Source organism: Hemiscyllium ocellatum, chromosome 4 (assembly GCF_020745735.1).
Source record: "Hemiscyllium ocellatum isolate sHemOce1 chromosome 4, sHemOce1.pat.X.cur, whole genome shotgun sequence".
NCBI classification, from domain to species: Eukaryota; Metazoa; Chordata; class Chondrichthyes; order Orectolobiformes; family Hemiscylliidae; genus Hemiscyllium; species Hemiscyllium ocellatum.
This window is the reverse complement of record NC_083404.1, coordinates 131,469,061-131,486,995: the sequence shown is the minus strand read 5'-3', so window position 1 is coordinate 131,486,995 and position 17,935 is coordinate 131,469,061.

Sequence of the window (17,935 nt, the reverse complement as noted above, 5' to 3'; positions counted from 1 at the left end):
TGCAGCTGAGTATGTACATTCCAGATTGTAAGCTTCCCTCTATTGTAAGGTCAGAAGTGGGCATGTTCTCTCATAACTGCACAATGTTCAGCACCATTCACGACTCCTCAGATACTGAAGCAGTCTGCTCAAATACAACAAAATCTGGACAATATGTGTGCTTGAGCTGTCAAGTAGCATTCATACCACTCAAACGGCAGGTAATCATTTCCAATAACAGACAATCTAATCACAGCCCCTTGACATTCAATGGTGTTTCAATCACTGAAACCTCCACTATCAACATCCTGGGGGTTATCATTGACCAGAAGTTCAACTGAACACACCACATAAATACAAAGGCTACAAAACCAGCTCAGAGGCTGGAAATACTGCAGCGAGTAACTCATCTCCTGACTCCCCAGAGCCCGTTCACCATCTACAAGACACAAATCAGGAGTGTGATGGAATATTCCCCACTTGCCCTGGATGGGTGCAGCTCCAACAGCACTCAGAAAGCTTGACACCATTCAGGTCAAAGCAGCCCACTTGATTGGTACTGCATCCACTCCCTGCACTACGAACGCTCAGTAGCAGCAGTGTTTACTACCTACGAGGTGCACTGCACAAATTCATCAAAAATCCTTAAACAGTACATTCCAAACCTCTGACTACTCCCATCTGGAAGGATAAGGGCAGCATACACATAGGAACACCACCACCTGCAAGTTCCCCTCAAAGCCATTGACTTGAAAATACACCGCCGTTCCTTCATTGTCCCTGGATCAAAATCCTAGGGTTCCCTTTCTAAGTGCATTGTGGGTCAATCTACAGAACATGGACTGCAGCGGTTAAAGAAGGCAGCTCTCCACCACCTTCTCAAGGGGCAACTAGGCCCGGGTAATAAATGCTGATCCAGCCAAAGATGCCCACATCCCACAAGTCAATTAAAAGAAAAATCTTGATGCATTAAAATCATCTCACCTTTGGGCCTTTGGCTGATTATTTTCTGAAATCCTCTGATAATCAAACTTTGTGGCAGTCAATCTAAGTTCACAGAGTCCTCAGCAAAATGTCCATTTGGGGGGAATTCCCTTCAACACCACCCCTATCCACTCAGCCCCCAGAAAAAGGCACCCCCAAATGCTAAAGCTGGAAATTTACTCAAAGGGTTTAATCACCTGTCACTGAGGCCCAGGATCTCATTCACCCACAATGGTTCAGTGCTGAATGGGAGATTCAGAAATATGGAACAGGAAAATACCAAACGAAATGGCGTAAGGATGCCTCTGCTAAAACCCAGCGTGGAACAGGCTAGCTTATTCCTATTACTTTCTCACAATCATTTGCATGAGTGAGAAATGTGTGTTTGGACTTGGAGATAGTAAGGACCGTAAACACTGGAGGTCAGAGTTGATAAGAAGTGGGGCTAGAAAGGCACACAGGTCAGGCAACATCAGAGGAGCAGGAGTGTGTTTGGACTGATGGATACACTGAATGACAGATTTGCTACAGTGCAGAATGAGACTATCTGCATGAACAATACAGTGAATGCCACTTTGCTGCCTTCTCATAGGAAAAAAACCCAAAGAACTGTGGATGCTGGAAATCAGAAATTGCCTGAAGAACACTGCAGGTCTGACAACATCTGTGCAGAGAAAGAAGAACTAACATTTCAGGTCCATCGACTCTTCCTCAGAGCTGATTGTAGCTAGGAGGAAGGTTGATGGATATGCTAAAGAAGGGGTTGGGGGTGGGAGGGAGTAGGAGTAAACACTAGGTGGACATGGAGCCCAGAGAAAGAGAAAAAAACAGTTGGGCAGACAAAGGAGGAAGCAAAGGCCAACCTGGGAGAATGAATAGCTGTGATTGGGGACCATGAGTGGCTGACAATGGACCATTTGTGGTGGCAGCCCATGTGAGGACAAGGTTTGGGTGTGTGGGAGATTGGGGAAAGAAAGGGCAGAAGCTAATTAGACTCAACAGTTGTTGAATTCAACATTGAGTCCAGAGGTTGTAGAGGTCCCAAGGAATAAATGAGGTGCAGTATTTCCAACTTGCGCTGTGCTTCACTGGAACACTGCGGCGAGCCCAAGACAGAAATGTAGGCCAGGGAGCAGGGTGGTGTGTTGAAGTAGCAGGCAATTGGAAGCTCAGGGTCTTTACTACAGACAGAACATAGGTGTTCTGCAAAGTGGTCACGCAGTCTTCACTTTGTTCCCCTAATGTAGAGAAGACCACATTGTGAACAGGGAATATGGTAGAGCAGATTGAGTGAAGTGCTGGTAAAGTGCTGCTTGACGCAGAAGGCCTTTTGAATGTTTTGATTGAATCTGCCTCCATCACACTGTCACACAGCACTTTCCCTATGCTAAACAATCACTGCTGCAGGAAGATTTCCATATCCTAAATATTCGCTGCTTCAGAAAGATTTCCCGCATTTGTTGGCCAACCAACATAAGAGTAAATGCTGATTGGCCAGCAATGCCCATATCCTATGAGTAAATAAGTGAACAAAACCATGAGCAGGAGAAGGCCACTCAGCCCCTCAAACCTGCTCTGCCATTCAACACAATCGTGGCTGATCTCCTCTGGACCTCAACTCCACTTTCTGGCCCCCTCCCCATAATCCTTCAACCCATTACTAATTGAAAATCTATCTACCTCCTCCTTTAATGTACTCCATGTCCTGGCATCCACTGTGCTCAGGGCAGTGAATTCCACACATTCACAATCTTTTGATGGAGGTGATTCCTCCTCTTCTCTATTTTAAATCAGATATCACTTATCCTTAAACTATGACTTCTCATTCTAGGTTGTCCCACAAGGGGAAATATCCTTTGTAACTCTATTTTATCAATCCCTTTTCACACCTTATATGTCTCATATAATTACTTTAAGTCTGTGCTCTCAAGCTCTTGATCCTTTTATGGTTGGGACCATCTCCTCTAACTAGACCTCTCATGACTTCTTTAAAAATTCATTCACAGAATGAGGGTGTCGCTAGCAAGATCAGCATTCATTACCCATCCCTGTTTGCTTCAAAGGGCTGTTCAGAGTCAACCACATTACTGTGGGTTTGGAGTCACAAGTAGACCAGGCCAGGTGAGGATGTCAGTTTTCTTCCTAAAGGGCATCAGTGAACCAGATGGGTTTTTCTGACAATAGGCAACAGATTCATGGTCATCATTAGATTCTTAATTCCAGATCATTTTTTAAAAAAAATGAATTCAAATTCCACCATGTGCCATTTGAATTCAAGTCCCCAGCACATTATCTGTGGTCTCTAGATTAATAGTTCAGCGATAATTCCACTAGACCATCACCTTCCTTGTAATGAATTGGAACATTTCAATTAAATTGCCTCTCTAAAAGGAAACTAGTCTCAACATCTCTAATCTATCTTCACAAGCAAAGATCCTCATTACTGGAACCATTCAGATGTAACTCTGCCGTACTCTGTTCAAGCCCTTTGTTCTTAACAAACAGAAGAGTGCTAACTAGTGTTAATACTGCACCTCATTTATTCCTTGGGACCTCTACAACCTCTGGACTCAATGTCAGTTCCGTGTGACAATGCCCCTTTGCTCCTAACCAGATGGACACATGTTAAGTGCTTGCAGAGACCATCAAAGACCATCAGAGACTCTTGAAATAGAGTACTATTTCAAGGAGCCATCAGCTGTTTACAGCTGACATACTGCAGATGCTGGAGAATTGAAACAAAAATTGAAATTGCTGGAGAAACCTAGTTCTGATGAAGAGTCACCCCCAGACTCGAAATGCTAACTCTGCTCTCTTCTCACAGATGCTGCCAGACCTGCTGAATTTTGCCAGTAGTTTCTCTTTTGGTTCATCTGGCTGTTGATATCAACTGAGCAGTGTTTGGTGTTTTCCATTGTTAATTGGAGGCTGGGACGTTAAATGTCTTCAAGGCAGAGATTGATAAGTTCTTAATCTCTTAAGGAATTAAGGGATACAGGGAGAGCGCGGGTAAGTGGCGTTGAAATGCCCATCAGCCATGATTGAATGGCGGAGTGGACTCGACGGGCCGAATGGCTTCACTTCCACTCCTATTTCTATGGTCTTCCTTTCTTATGGTCTTAATTCAAACTACCAAAGTCCTCAGTCAGTGACATGGTTTTAGGAATTTCTCTTAGAGCAGTTCCTTCAAGCAAACTAACTATTTCCAAACATTCCCATTCAAATACCACATGATCGATGTTAAGTGGCCTACCCCGGTTCAAATGTTCCGAGAACAACTGCAGCTGCCAGAGTTATCACCAGAGTTAAAGCTTTTAAAATGAATACAGTAGGTTCCCCAATTTGCCTGATTTTCTGACCCAGAATCATGTAAAGCGCAGACTATGTCTCTGCACTTAACAAGTATTACTGTTCATTACAAGTAGTTAGACTCTGGAGACTAAACAGTAATAAACCACAGCAAATAAAAACTCTAATTACTTTATAAATGCCCTCCTCTTCCACAAATGCACACGCATACTCACAAATAGACAGGAAAATAAATCAAGGATTGCTGGAAGCTGGGAAAGCAGTCGATCGTCTTTGTTTACAAGATCTGTTGAGTTGGTTCTTGCTGATCTGAGAACTTCTTCTTGATCTTTCGTTTCCACACACCTCACTAATGTTCACCATCTGGTTCACCAATGCCTTTTCAGAAAGGAAATCTGCCATCCTTACCCAGCCTGGCCTACATGTGACTCCAGACCCACAGCAATGTGGTTCACTCTTAACTGCCCTCTGGGCAATTAGGGATGGGCAATACATGCTGTCTAGTCAGCAATGCCTTCATCACCTGAATGAATAAAGAAACAATGCTTCCACTAGTTTGCAAAAGACACAGAGTGGCTGCTTCACTAATCAGATAAAACATCACAATATGCAGCAACCACTTTCAGGAAAGATTTATCGCAATGTTACTGAGAATGGAGGGTTTGAGTTATAGGGAGAGACTGGGACTTTTTTCACTGGAGCACAGGAGGGGTGACCTTACAGAGGTTTATAAAATCATGAAAGCCTTAGATAAAATAAATGGCAGTTTTATTTTCCCTAGGTGGGGGGTTTCAAGACTCGGGGGCATATGTTTAAGGTGAGAAAAATTCAAAAAAGACATGAGGGGCAATTTGTTTTGACACAGAAAGTGGGTCGTGTGTGGAATGAACTTCCAGAGAAAGAGATGGATGCAGGTCCAGTTACAATGTTTAAAAGATATTTGGATAAATACATCAATAGCAAATGTTTGGAGGGATATGGGGCAAGTGCAGGTAAGGGGGACTAGTTTAATTTGGGATTATGGTCGGCATGGACTGGGTGGACCGAAGGGTCTCTTTCCATCCTGTATGACTCTATGACTGTAGAGAATGGCGAGACAGGTTCTGAACTGGTGGAGATCTGGTCACATCATTGTATCATGTTCTCAGCCTGAAGCTGTTCAGTTGTCTGAGATCTAATCACATGGTTATTAGAAGGCAAAAGGCTTTTCTCATTGATAGCTTGTCATACGTCAGTCGAGCAATCGACTCCATGTTGCCAGACAAGGCTCGACCTGAAGACAGAATTCCCCAGCTCCAGTTGGTCTGCAGCCACTGCTTGTTCAAACAGCTGTGTCAACACCGCTTGCCATGAGTGCCAGGTTACTTCCATTTCAAACCATGCATCAATCATTACAAAACACCGGTTTTAAAATATCTCTTTCATATTTCAGTCCAATTTTTTTTTAAAAACTCACAATAATAAAAAGGCAGGATCTCAACAATGCATATGCTGGCCGTGGTTCCTGATTGATAAAGGTTATTAGTGGGTGAGTGATGTGGTGAATGAGGTTAATGGTCTGTTGACGGCTTACACATTTGCAGATGTGACCTTGATTGCTTGTATCCGGTCAGTAAATACCTTGCCCCGCTGCATTTAGTCCTCAGGGCTTGACACCTGATCTTGGTTCGTTTTCAAAAATGCATTCACAGGATGAGGTGACCACTATCTAGCCCAGTGAGCAGTTAAGAGTCATCCACATTGTTGTGGTTGTGGAGTCACACATAGGTGCAATTCCAGAGTTCAATTCCCTTCATTTGCCATGGCAGGATTTCCACCCAAGTCCCTGGGTCTCTGGATTAACAGTTCAGTAACAATACCACTAGACCTTTGTTTCTACCTGCTTTTTAAGGGGTTTTAAAATGAATGGAGTTATCTTCATCCTTCATTTGACCGTGGGCAATGATGTTAAAAAAATTGCCCCTCAAAAAAGCATGTGAGAGGATTTGATAATAAAACTATGCAGCACTGGCAATGAACTTGTCCAAGTTCAGAATGTCAGTATTGTTCTCCATTTTAATCAGCAAAAAAGGAGCTCTATCACTCTATGCTTCAATATTTATGTCCAGGAGAAGTAATCTCACTGTTTATTTGGGTTTAATATACATTCATATCACACAAGGAAGGAGCTCCAGACAGCAATAGCACATAGCCTAGGGCCATTCACCTTCCTTTCAGTAGCTTTTCCATTCCCACCTTATTAGAAATAAATAAATCACATCTCACACCTGCTCCATCCTTTATTAAAGGAATAGAAATTACAAATTTATAGAATTACGGCAATTTCATTTTCAGGGTCAGGGGTAAGTTTGTTCTTTTTAGCTCTCCAGGTTGGAAACATTGTGATCGTGGTGAATTTTCAGAGGTTAGGTGTGTTTTTTTTTCAGTGATTACTTTTGGGGTAAATGTGTGCAGAGGCAAGAACACTCTCAAGATGAGAGTGCAACCTTCTGAGGAAGGGAAGGTGACCGTATATTCCTGTTTCACAGGGACAATCCTCAGATGACAAGTTACAATCCCAGAAGAGACTCCAAGTCTTGGGACTTGTCATCAAGAATTCTAGTTTCCAATTTCTCACACTAGAATGTGTACTTCATGAATAGGTGAGCTGCAAGACTGCAGTAATACTTCAACTTACAAGGCAGAACTTTTGTATCTCGCACTGGGATTTGATGATCATGTGCGGGTGTGGGATAACAGGTTGGTTATCAACCTGCAACTCCTTCTAATATTTCTATGGTGAGGGGTAAGAGTGGGTGCATTTCACGGTCAGCAGTACAGTGTGGAACAATAACATCCCCACGTTAAAAGGGATGGATGGTGTAGGCAACATTGCTCAGAAATAATCTGCTCACTGATACTCAGTTTGGGTTCCCCCAAGGCCACTCAGCTCCAGATTCAAACAGGGAGAAAAGAGCTGACTTTGCGAGGTGAGAGGGGTTGTGCTTGACATCAAGGCTGCATTTGAGGAGCTATAGCAAACCTGGAGTCAATGGAATCAGAGGGAAAACTCTCCCTACTTGGAGCCATAGCTGGCACATGGAAAATTGCAGCTGTTGGAGATCAGTCATCTCAGTTCCAGGACATCCCGATGTGAATTCCTCAGATTATTTAGTTAACCTATTTTTCCCCTAACTGACCTGTTCAGAGATGTTAGCACTCTGGAGCAAGTGGGATGTGAACTCCCATTCTCTTAGTTCAGGGGTCCACTGTGCCACCATTCTTCAGATTAGCAGCTTAGTCCCAACTAGTTTCAGCTGCTTCATCAATCACCTTTCCTCCTAATATCAGAAGTCGGGATGTTCCACCTGATAATTGCACAACATTCACCACCATGCTCCCTTCCTGATACTGAAGTGTTCCTTGCCCAAATGTAGCAAGTCCTGAACAAAATCCAGGTTTGGGCTGAAAAGTGGCAAATAATAATTATCACACACAAATGTCATCTCTAACAGAATGAGAATTCGTGGGCGGCACGGTGGCACAGTGGTTAGCACTGCTACCTCACAGCGCCAGAGACCCGTGTTCAATTCCAGCCTCAGGCGACTGACTGTGTGGAGTTTGCACGTTCTTCCCGTGTCTGCGTGGGTTTCCTCCGGGTGCTCCGGTTTCCTCCCTCAGTCGAAAGATGTGCGGGTCAGGTGAATTGGCCATGCTAAATTGCCCGTAGTGTTAGGTAAGGGGTAAATGTAGGGGTATGGGTGGGTTTCGCTTCGGCGGGTCGGTGTGGACTTGTTGGGCCAAAGGGCCTGTTTCCACACTGTAAGTAATCTAATCTAGTCTAATCTAAAAGAGAATCAAACCACAACCTCTTGATATTCAATGACAACATCCTGGAGGGTTACCATTGACTAGAAACTCAGCTGGGCTCATCACATAAACACAAAAGTGATCAGAGGCTAGGGATACTGCAGTGAGTAACTCATCGCTGGACTCCCAAAGCCTGTCCACCATCTGCAAGGCACAAGTTAGGAGTATAACGTAATACTCCACATTGCCTGGATGGATACAATTCCAACGCTCAAAAAGCTCAACACTATTCAGGACAAAGCAGGGTGTGTCATCTATAAAATGCACTGCAGAAATCCACCAAGGCTCCTTCCCCATTCGAAACCCAAGGCCATTTCCATTTAAAAAAAAAACAGGGGCAGCACAGTGGCTCAGTGGTTAGCACTGCTGCCTTACAGCACCAGGGTCCCAGGTTCAAGTTCAGCCTTAGATAACTGTCTGTGTAGAGTTTGCACAGTCTACCTGTGTCTTTGTGGATCCCCTTTAGGTGCTCCAGTTTCATCCCACAGCCCAAAGATGTGCAGGTCAGGTGAATTGGCCATGCGAAATTGCCCATGGCAATAGATACATTAGTCAGAGGGTAGTGGGTCTGGGTGGGTTATTCTTCAGAGGGTTGGTGTGGACTTGTTGGGCCAAAGAGCCTGTTTCCATACTGTAGGGAATCTAATCTAATACATGGGAGTTCCACCACTGCAAGTTCCCTTCTGAACCACTCACCATCCTGATTTGGAAATATAATCACTGTTCCATCACTGTGGTTGGGACAAAATCCTGGAATTCCCTCCCTAATGACATTGTGATCTACTGTCAGCACAGTGACTGCAGCAGTTCAAGAAAGTAGCTCACCACCACCTTCCCAAAGGGAACTCGGGATGGACAATGAGTGGTGGCCAGGTTTTTGCCATGGACTGTACACCATGGTGAACAATCAGCATGGCACAGACTACATAATGCAAGTAACCTTGGATAAAGGATTCTGCTAAATACCTTAATAATCACAGGCTGGAGAGAAATATCTAGTATGCTCCTATTAATGTTACTGTAATAATTAACAACAATATAGATGTCACAGCACTATTAGATTAGATTACTCAGGCCCTTCGACCCAACAAGTCCACACCAACCCTTCAAAGCGCAACCCACCCAGTCCCATTCCCCTACATTTACCTCTTCTCCTAACACATGGCCAATTCACCTGACCTGCATATTTTTGGATTGTGGGAGGAAACCGGAGCACCCGGAGGAAACCCATGCAGACATGGGGAGAATGTGCAAACTCCACACAGACAGTTGCCTGATGTGGGAATTGAACCTGGGTCTCTGGCACTGTGAGGCAACAGTGCTAGCCACTGTGCCGCCCATATTGTAGCTGATATGAAGCTGAGCACATGCATGATCAGAAACTCAGTGTAAAGTAAGCATGACATGGTCAAAGTTTCTGCTTAAAACCACTAACTGTGAAAACATTAACAGTATTTATGATCAATGAGTAATGGAACATCTGCACGTACTGATGCCAGTCAGCATTTTCTAATGTGAATGGAGTTAGGACATTGTGAAATTATTATACTGCTACCTCTAAATTCAAGCAGCCTTTACATTGATCAGTTTAAACTCTGTTAACAATTTAGTCACAAAGATTTGTCCAGTACATACCGAGCTTTGTAGGTAATGGCTTTGCCTTCTGAACGGTGTCAGTCTGTTACTTCTAAGCAGTTATATGCAATTTTGTCTTGCATTTGAGGTACACGTGCAATTGTTAAAAACTACCATCGGTAAACATTCCCCATTCTGCACTGCTCAACCTGCATTCTCAGTCCTGACTGTTATACTGAGCTGTAGAGTAAAAAGTGAGGTCTGCAGATGCTGGAGATCAGAGCTGAAAGTGTGTTGCTGGTTAAAGCATAGCAGGTCAGGCAGCATTCAAGGAACAGGAAATTCGACGTTTCGGGCCAGAGCCCTGATGAAGGGCTCTGGCCCGAAACGTCGAATTTCCTGTTCCTTGAATGCTGCCTGACCTGCTGTGCTTTAACCAGCAACACACTTTCAGCTGTTATACTGAGCTCCCAACATAAACACAAGTGGATGGTAAATAGTTGCTGCTCATTGGCAGGAAAGTGTAAAGTGAGCACGGAGGCCAACAGCTGCCTCATGCAATGATGTCCTGGCCTCATTTTCTCCTTTGTTCATCCAGAAAAAATATAGGCATCCTGTCTCCTTACCGAAGGTGAGCTCTAGGGATGGGGGGAGAAAATACAAATCAAGAATAGAAGGAGGTCATTTGTCCCCAAAGCCTATGTCATTGTTCAATAACATCATAGCTGATCTGTTTGTGTTTCAAATTCCAGATTCCTGTCTACCTTTCTACCTTCCTGAACAAGAAACCATTTATCCACAGTAAAGGCTAGCTCAGTGTTTAGCACTGCTGCCTCCCAGTACTAGGGATCTGGGTTTGTTTCCAGCCTCAGGTGACTGTGTGTGTGGAGTTTGCACATTCCTGATGAAGGGACTATGTCCAAAATGTCAACTCTCTTGCTCCTCGGATGCTGCCTGACCTGCTGTGCTTTTGTAGTGCCACACTTTTCAACTCTGACTCTCCAGCATCTGCAGTCCTCACTTTCTCCTTTTCACCTTCAGTCCAAAGATGTGTAGGTTAGGGTGGAATGGCCATGCTAAATTACCCATAGTGTCCAGGAACATGCAGGTTAGGGTGGATTAGCCATGGTAAATTACCCATAGTGTCCAGGAATGTGCAGGTTAGGTGGATTAACCATGCTAAATTTCCCATAGTGTCCAGGGATGTGCAGGTTAGGGTGGATTAGCCATGCTAAATTACCCATAGTGTCCAGGAATGTGCAGGTTAGGGTGGATTAGCTGTGAGAATTGCAGAGCTACATGGATAGGGTGGGGGGGAATGCTTTTTGGAGAGTCGGTGTGGACTTGATGGGCTGAATGGCCTGCTCCCATACTGCATAGATTCTGTGCCTCCACTCCCTTAGGCAGTCTCTCATTTTCAAACAATGATCCCTTGGCTCTGGACTCATCCATTGAGAGGGATCTTTTTTTTTCCACAACCATCTAGTCAAGACCATTCAGGATTTCCTCACCCTTCTAAACTCCTGTGGAAGTAAGCCCCCTCTGTCTAACCGTTCCTCAAAAGGCAACCCATTTGTTCCTCTTTTCAGTCTAGTAGAAATCACCTCTGAATCACCCCCAAGACAGTTGCATCCTTTCTTCAATGAGGAGATCAAAATTGAACATTGTTTTCAAGACAAAAACAGAAATTGCTGGAAAAGCTCAGTTGGCCTGGCATCATCTGTAGACAGAAAGCAGAGTTAATGGTTCGGAAGAGGGTCACTAGACCTGAAAGAATAAATCTACTTTCTCTTCACAGATACTGTCAGACCTGTTGAGATTTTCTCTGAATGTTTGCTTATTGTTTCCGATTTTCAGTATTGGTATTTTTCTGTGTTTTTTTTGTATAATATTTTAAATGTGTTCTTACCAAAGCTGTATATAATTGAGGAATGGCATCCTTACCTTTATATTCATTTCACTTCATAGTAAAGGGTAGCATCCCATAAGTCTTCTCAATCACTTGCTGCATGTGCATATTAACTTCTTGTAACTCATAAATCTAAACATCTAGACCCTCAGTTCCTCAGCATTCTGCAGTCATTCTGCATTTAAATCACAATCTATATTTTAATTCCGCCTCCCAAAGTGAACAATTTCATCTTTTCCTCCATTATACTACCAGCACTTTTCCTACTCCCTCAATCTACGTTTAACTGTCTACATCCTCATGATTTTTTTTCACAATCTACTTTCCTAATGTGGCGAAGTTACTCCTTCAACAAGATTATGCAGATCTTGGCTTTCTAATTCATAAAAGTCGTAAACGACATGGACTCCAAAAAGTCTGGAGGTGAAGGATTTTAAGGCCAATTTGGCAATAGCTAACAGAGACTGCCTCAGGCAGAAGGCTTTCGAGTTTAAAAAATACATTTGTACAATGAAAAAGAAGTGGCCGGTTCTCCCAGCTCACCTTTTCTCTGGTTTGGTTTGGTTTCTAGCTGTAGTGTGGAAAAGCTGCTGGACCCAAAGAAGCAGGTTTGGGTTGGCACTCTCTGTCCGAGTTCTATCCTGTAAGACCCTGCGTTTGATTTTATCTTTTGTGCCAAGGGGCGTTTATGAGGATTTTTGCAAGTGTTTAGAACAGTATCTTTAAACTGGGGTCGTCTGTTGGGTTTTCAGATCGGATAAGTCATTCGGTATTCTGCTTTGTTGTTTGTGTTTCATTCAGTAATCTTGTAAATACATTCTGTTTTGTTTAAAACAAAATGGTTTGACCAGCTAATTCTCTCCTGGAATATCCACTTCACACCTGCTTAAAACAACAAGTAAACTTCGGGTCTGGGCTACATTTTTGAAGTGTTTTGATGGGGTCTGGCCCAATCCATAAAACCTATCATTGCGCCTTCGGTAAATTTAGTGACCACACAATCACTTCTCACATCTAAATCATTAATATAAATTTTAAAAATTTGAAGCCCAGCAGAGACCCTGGTGAAGAGTTCATGCTGGAAATGTCGATTTTCCTGCTCCTCGGAATCTGCCTGACCTGCTGTGCTTTTCCAGCACCACACTTTTTGACTCTAATCTCTCGCGCATCTGCAGTCCTCACTTTTTCCTAGTCTGATGAAAATACCAGCATGTCATCGTCTCCCTCTTAGCTCACTTTTGCTGGAAGCAGATCCAATGGTTCGAAATTCACTTTTTGATACAATCCACACTATTTGAAAACCCAGCAGTCAAACATTATATTACACACCACTATGCTTCAGGCTTGCTTTTTGGACACATCAATCTATTGGCTGCATTTGCAATCTGAATCAAGAGACATTCTGATTCTCATCCATTATCATTAAGTTAGGCAGCTTCCTTCTTGGTTTCTGCTACTTTATCTCTTTCGACCTATTTCTACACAGTGGGGCTCGAACCTTGCTCTTCTCCCTTTCATGAACGTACAACTTATTTCCAATGCAATTATCAGCTAAAGGCATTTCTTATTCCAATGCCTCTAAAATTAGCAAAGTGTAATGAGCACTAAAAATTGATTGTACCCTTCGGGAACATTTTGCATGACACGATAAATTTTGTCTCACTAAATCACAAATTATTGATGATGTTGCTGCTATTGCATGAAAATTTATTGTTCTATCCATTAACCAGAGTCATGCAATTAAGTCCAACATTAATAAATATTTCTAAATGGACTTTATTTAATTCTTACACCACTGAAGTACTGTCACTTCTTTTCAATGCTGCAGTCAAGTTGTATCTTATTATTGTGAAAATCCAGTTGTCCATTTTATGTGCTGATCACTGTGATTCAGTGCAGTGCATGTCAAGTCAGGATGCTGTGAGAATTCAGTTTATATTTAGAACATAGAAACAGGGGGAGATCATCCTACCCATAGACAATGTCCAACCATTCAAGTCATGGCTGATCATCTTCACAATGCCACTTACCCACAGGGGCTCTGTATTTTGTCATGTCATTATTCTTCACTCTCAATGGGGTGGCACGGTGGCTCAGTAATTAGCACTGCTGCCTCACAGCACCAGGGACCCAGGTTCGATTCCAGCCTCGGGTGACTGTCTGGATGGAGTTTGCACATTCTCCCTGTGTCTGCGTGGGTTTCCTCCCACAGTCCAAAGATGCGCAGGTCAGGTGAATTGGCCGTGCTAAATTGTCCCATAGTGTTAGGGAGAAGGAAATGGGCCTTCGGAGGGTCGGTGTTGAGCAAAAGGGGCCTGTTTCTACGCTGTAGGGTATCAAACACAATCAATGTTGGGGAAGTCCAGAACTAGGAGTCTCAGTCTAAGAATAGGAGATAAGCCATTCAGGACTGAGATGAGGGAGAATTTCTTCACTCAGAGAGTTGGGAACCTGTGGAATTCTTCCCCACAGGAAGCTGTTGGGGCCAGTTTATTCAGTATATTCAAGAGGGAGCTGGACCTGGCCCTTGCAGCTAAAGAGATCAAGGGTTATGCGGAGAGGCTGAGAATGAGATGCTGAGATTGCATGATCAGCCATGATCATATTGAATGGAGATGCAAACTTGAGGTCCCTCTTCCTTCTTGCTTAAAGAGTGAGATTACATTTCCACTTCTAGTCAGAAGCAAACTTTCTTGCGTCTATCAAATTATAAAAGATAGCCACTAATATATCCACTAGCTACTTCATTGGACACACTGGGATGAAACTCATCTTGTCCAAGAGATTTGTCAACTCTCCATTCAGATAATGTTTCAAGTACTTTACTTTGCATCAGTTCTCTCAGTGGAAGACACCAGCTGCGTATCTGAACTTCAAATGAGTCAAAGGAGCAGAGATGAGTACAGTGGCCATCAATAAAGAGAAGATGTTGGGGAAGCTGAAAGGTCTGAAGCTGGATAAAACAGGTGGAACACAACTCTGAGTTCTGAGGGATATAGCTGAGGAGTCTTGGTGATGATCTTTCAGGATTGACTATTCTGAGATATCTCTCTTGACTCCTCTACTGTCACTATATAGTCCAACTACTTCTCTGGCATCCAGGATTAGATGAGCAAGAGTGTCTTCCAATTAGATATTGGGAAGACTGAAGCCATCATTTTTGGTTCCCACTCCCAAACTAAACCATCATGTCCATCCGTCTCCCTGGCAACTGGCTGAAATTAAACCACTTCCCTCACAACCTTGGGGTCACATTTGATCTCCAGCTGAATGACCCTATCTTTGTGACATCACTAAGACCAAGATTACCTCTGTCTCCACTCAGCTGTTGTGAAATCCTCGTGCATATCTTTTTTTCCCACCAGACTCCATCATACCCATATAAGCCCGTTTCGTCTTGTCTTCCACGGTCCCTAAACTTGAAGTCACTCAATTTTCCCGTCGATGTCTTACCTCCACCTCACAACAAACTCCATTCCGTTACCAGCCTTGTGCTCATTCATCTACATCAGCTCCTGATTAAGCAATAACTTGCCTTTAAATCTCTGATCCTCACTCCTCCTTGTCTCTGTGACCTCCTCTAGCACAATGGGCCTGCAGGATATCTGCACCCATTTATTTGTGCCCTCTTGTTAACGTCTGATTTCAGTCAGTCTTCAGTTAGCATCCATGCCTTCCATTGTCTAGACCGTCAATCTCTTGAATTGCCCTCCTGCATCTCCCTGCCTCTCTGCTTTGTCCCTGTAAAATGCAGAATTGTCAAATTATTATCGCACAGTCCATCTTGTCTGTGTTTGTTCTCTGAGAGAGCATCTTACTAGGCGCCATTCTCCCATCCTCTCCTAAAAAAATGCAAACTGCTTCTTCTCACGCTATAATATCACACAATAATCCAATTCCCTCGTGAATGCCTCCAGCACACTTACAAGCAGAACATTCCGGAACGTCACCACTCGCTGCAATAAAATGCTTCTCCTTTGTCTCCATTACTCATTTTGGTTAGAGACAAAAAAGCTGCAGATTCTGGAATCCAAAGTAGACATGCAGAAGACTGGAAGAACACAGCAAGCCAGGCAGCATCACAAGGTGGAGAAGTCAACAGTTCGGGTATAACCCTTCTTCAGGACTGGACCCAAAAACATCGACTTCTCCACCTCCTAATGCCGCCTGGCTTGCTGTGTTCTTCCAGCCTCCTGCCTGTCCATTACGCATTTTGGCAACTACCTTAAGTTTGTGCCCTTCCTTTCTTGCTCTGAGTATCAAGTGGAAGAGTTTTTCCCTATCCAATCTTTATAGACCCCTCACAATGTCAAACACCTCAATCAAATTTCTTCCTAATCTTCTCTTTTCCAAAGAAAATAGTCTTAACTTCCCCAATCTATCAACATAAACTGAAGTTCCTCACCCTGAAGTCATCTTCCTTCACACCTTCTCCAATACCTTCACTTCTTACCTGAACTGTAGTGCTCAGAACTGAATGCCATACTCTAGTTGAGGCTGGAGCATGCTTTTACACGTTGATGATGTGTTTTATTGTGTGCATACATGCTGGGTGATTAGCTCAGCTGGCCGGACAGCTGCTTTGCAAAATAAGGTCAAAAGCCTGAGTTCAATTCCCACACTGACTGAGGTGACAGTGAAGGATTCTCCTCTTCAACCTCTCCCCTCATCTGAGGCATGGTGACCCTCAGGTTAAACCACCAATTGTTGCCCTTTCTCTAATAAGAGAGCAGACATAGAGTTTGTAGGAACATAGTGACTTTGCCTTTGACACACTGATCAGAGGTCCATGCACTGGTTATGCATATTTTTCATCTGTAAAGTTTCTGAAATTTTGGTTATTACCGTTTCACCTTTTCTACGCACAATTGTCATTCTGTTTCACACCACAATCTATTTGACAGGCTGGCCAATACTCTGTTGCATGTTTTCCACAAACAGCAGATCAATTTCAGCCCTGAGTAGTTTCATTCTCATGAACAATACTGACCTGCCAGGAAATAATATTACATTCTCCCCCAAGACCCTTCAGTATAATACACTCATATGTTCAAATGACTGATTCAAGTACCATAAAAGATAGGACATGTCTTGATGCCTGTGGGTATAGAAGGGAGTTGAAGGCAAAATATCATGAAATAAAAGTTAAACTTGGTTTTAGATTATAACGACACTCTACTGAATCTGCTCAGAGACAGTCAGAGTTAGGATCCTCTCCTCAGAAGGGCTGAGGAACTGATTGTTGCGCAGCCCACTACCTGTTTTGACCTTTGCTGCCCCACTGGGGGCTGCTTTTCTGTCACATTGAGGTAGAGAGAGAGAGAGAGAGAGGCAGGTGCAATGAGAGAAGGGAATGGGTGATGGGCTGGTCCGAGGGAGAAGGCAGTGCAATGAGCATGTAGAGTTAGTGGCGTTGGACGTTTGTTTGAGTGGTGGTGGTTCTGAGAGCAAGGAGGAAAGGTTTTGCAGACAGCAGTGAGCTTGATGGAGCATGTGCCTTGGCGGGGTTGGGTACAGGAGCAGGGAGTGAGTGTGAGTATGAGGTACAGGAGAGAAGGTGGTGCCACTGACAACGGTGGAATGGAGAAAGTCAGTGATCCTCAGCTAGCTCAGGTTAATGGTTGGCATCAGACTGGCAAGAGCAGGTGCTGCAGCCTCCTCTGCTGGATCTGAGGGAAGAGGAAGGACAGCTTATGAAGCAGCCCATCCAAAAAGACCTACAGGTTCTTGCCCACAAAGGTGGCACTGATTTATTTTATCCCCCCATCTGCCATGTCTGGGCAAATGGCAGGAACTGTGCAAGGCAGTTCCAACCAGTCAATGTTTGTCCATAGCTTTAGGTGCATTAGTCAGGTTTAAATTTAGGGTACAGGAATGGGTCTGGAAGAATTACTCTTTGGAGGGTTGGTGTGGACTTGTTGGGCTGAAGGACCAGTTTCCATACTGTAGGGAGTCTAATCTAAGTTGAGACTGAGGCACAAAGCTGTCTGTACTAAGCCAACAGTTTGTGAGACCTTGTTTTTTTTAAAAGTTGGAACAAAAGAAGCAGCCTGGTGGGTGGTGCCAAGCTCCCATTGAACCAGGATTTGTTGACTAACTTTCAGTGGCTGTTGGGGTTTGGAAGTTACTAGGCATCTGTCCCTGCTAAAGTAAAACACTTGAGTTTTCTCTCTTTCACTCTCTCTCTCTCTTTTGCTCTCTGAGTCTTCTCTTGATGTTCTTTTCTCCTGAACTGTAGAATTGCATGCTAGATGATCTATTTTACTGAATTTGTCTTTGCCAAGGGTGTGTTTATGGGATGTTATTATATTGGAACAGCTGCTGTCTAGG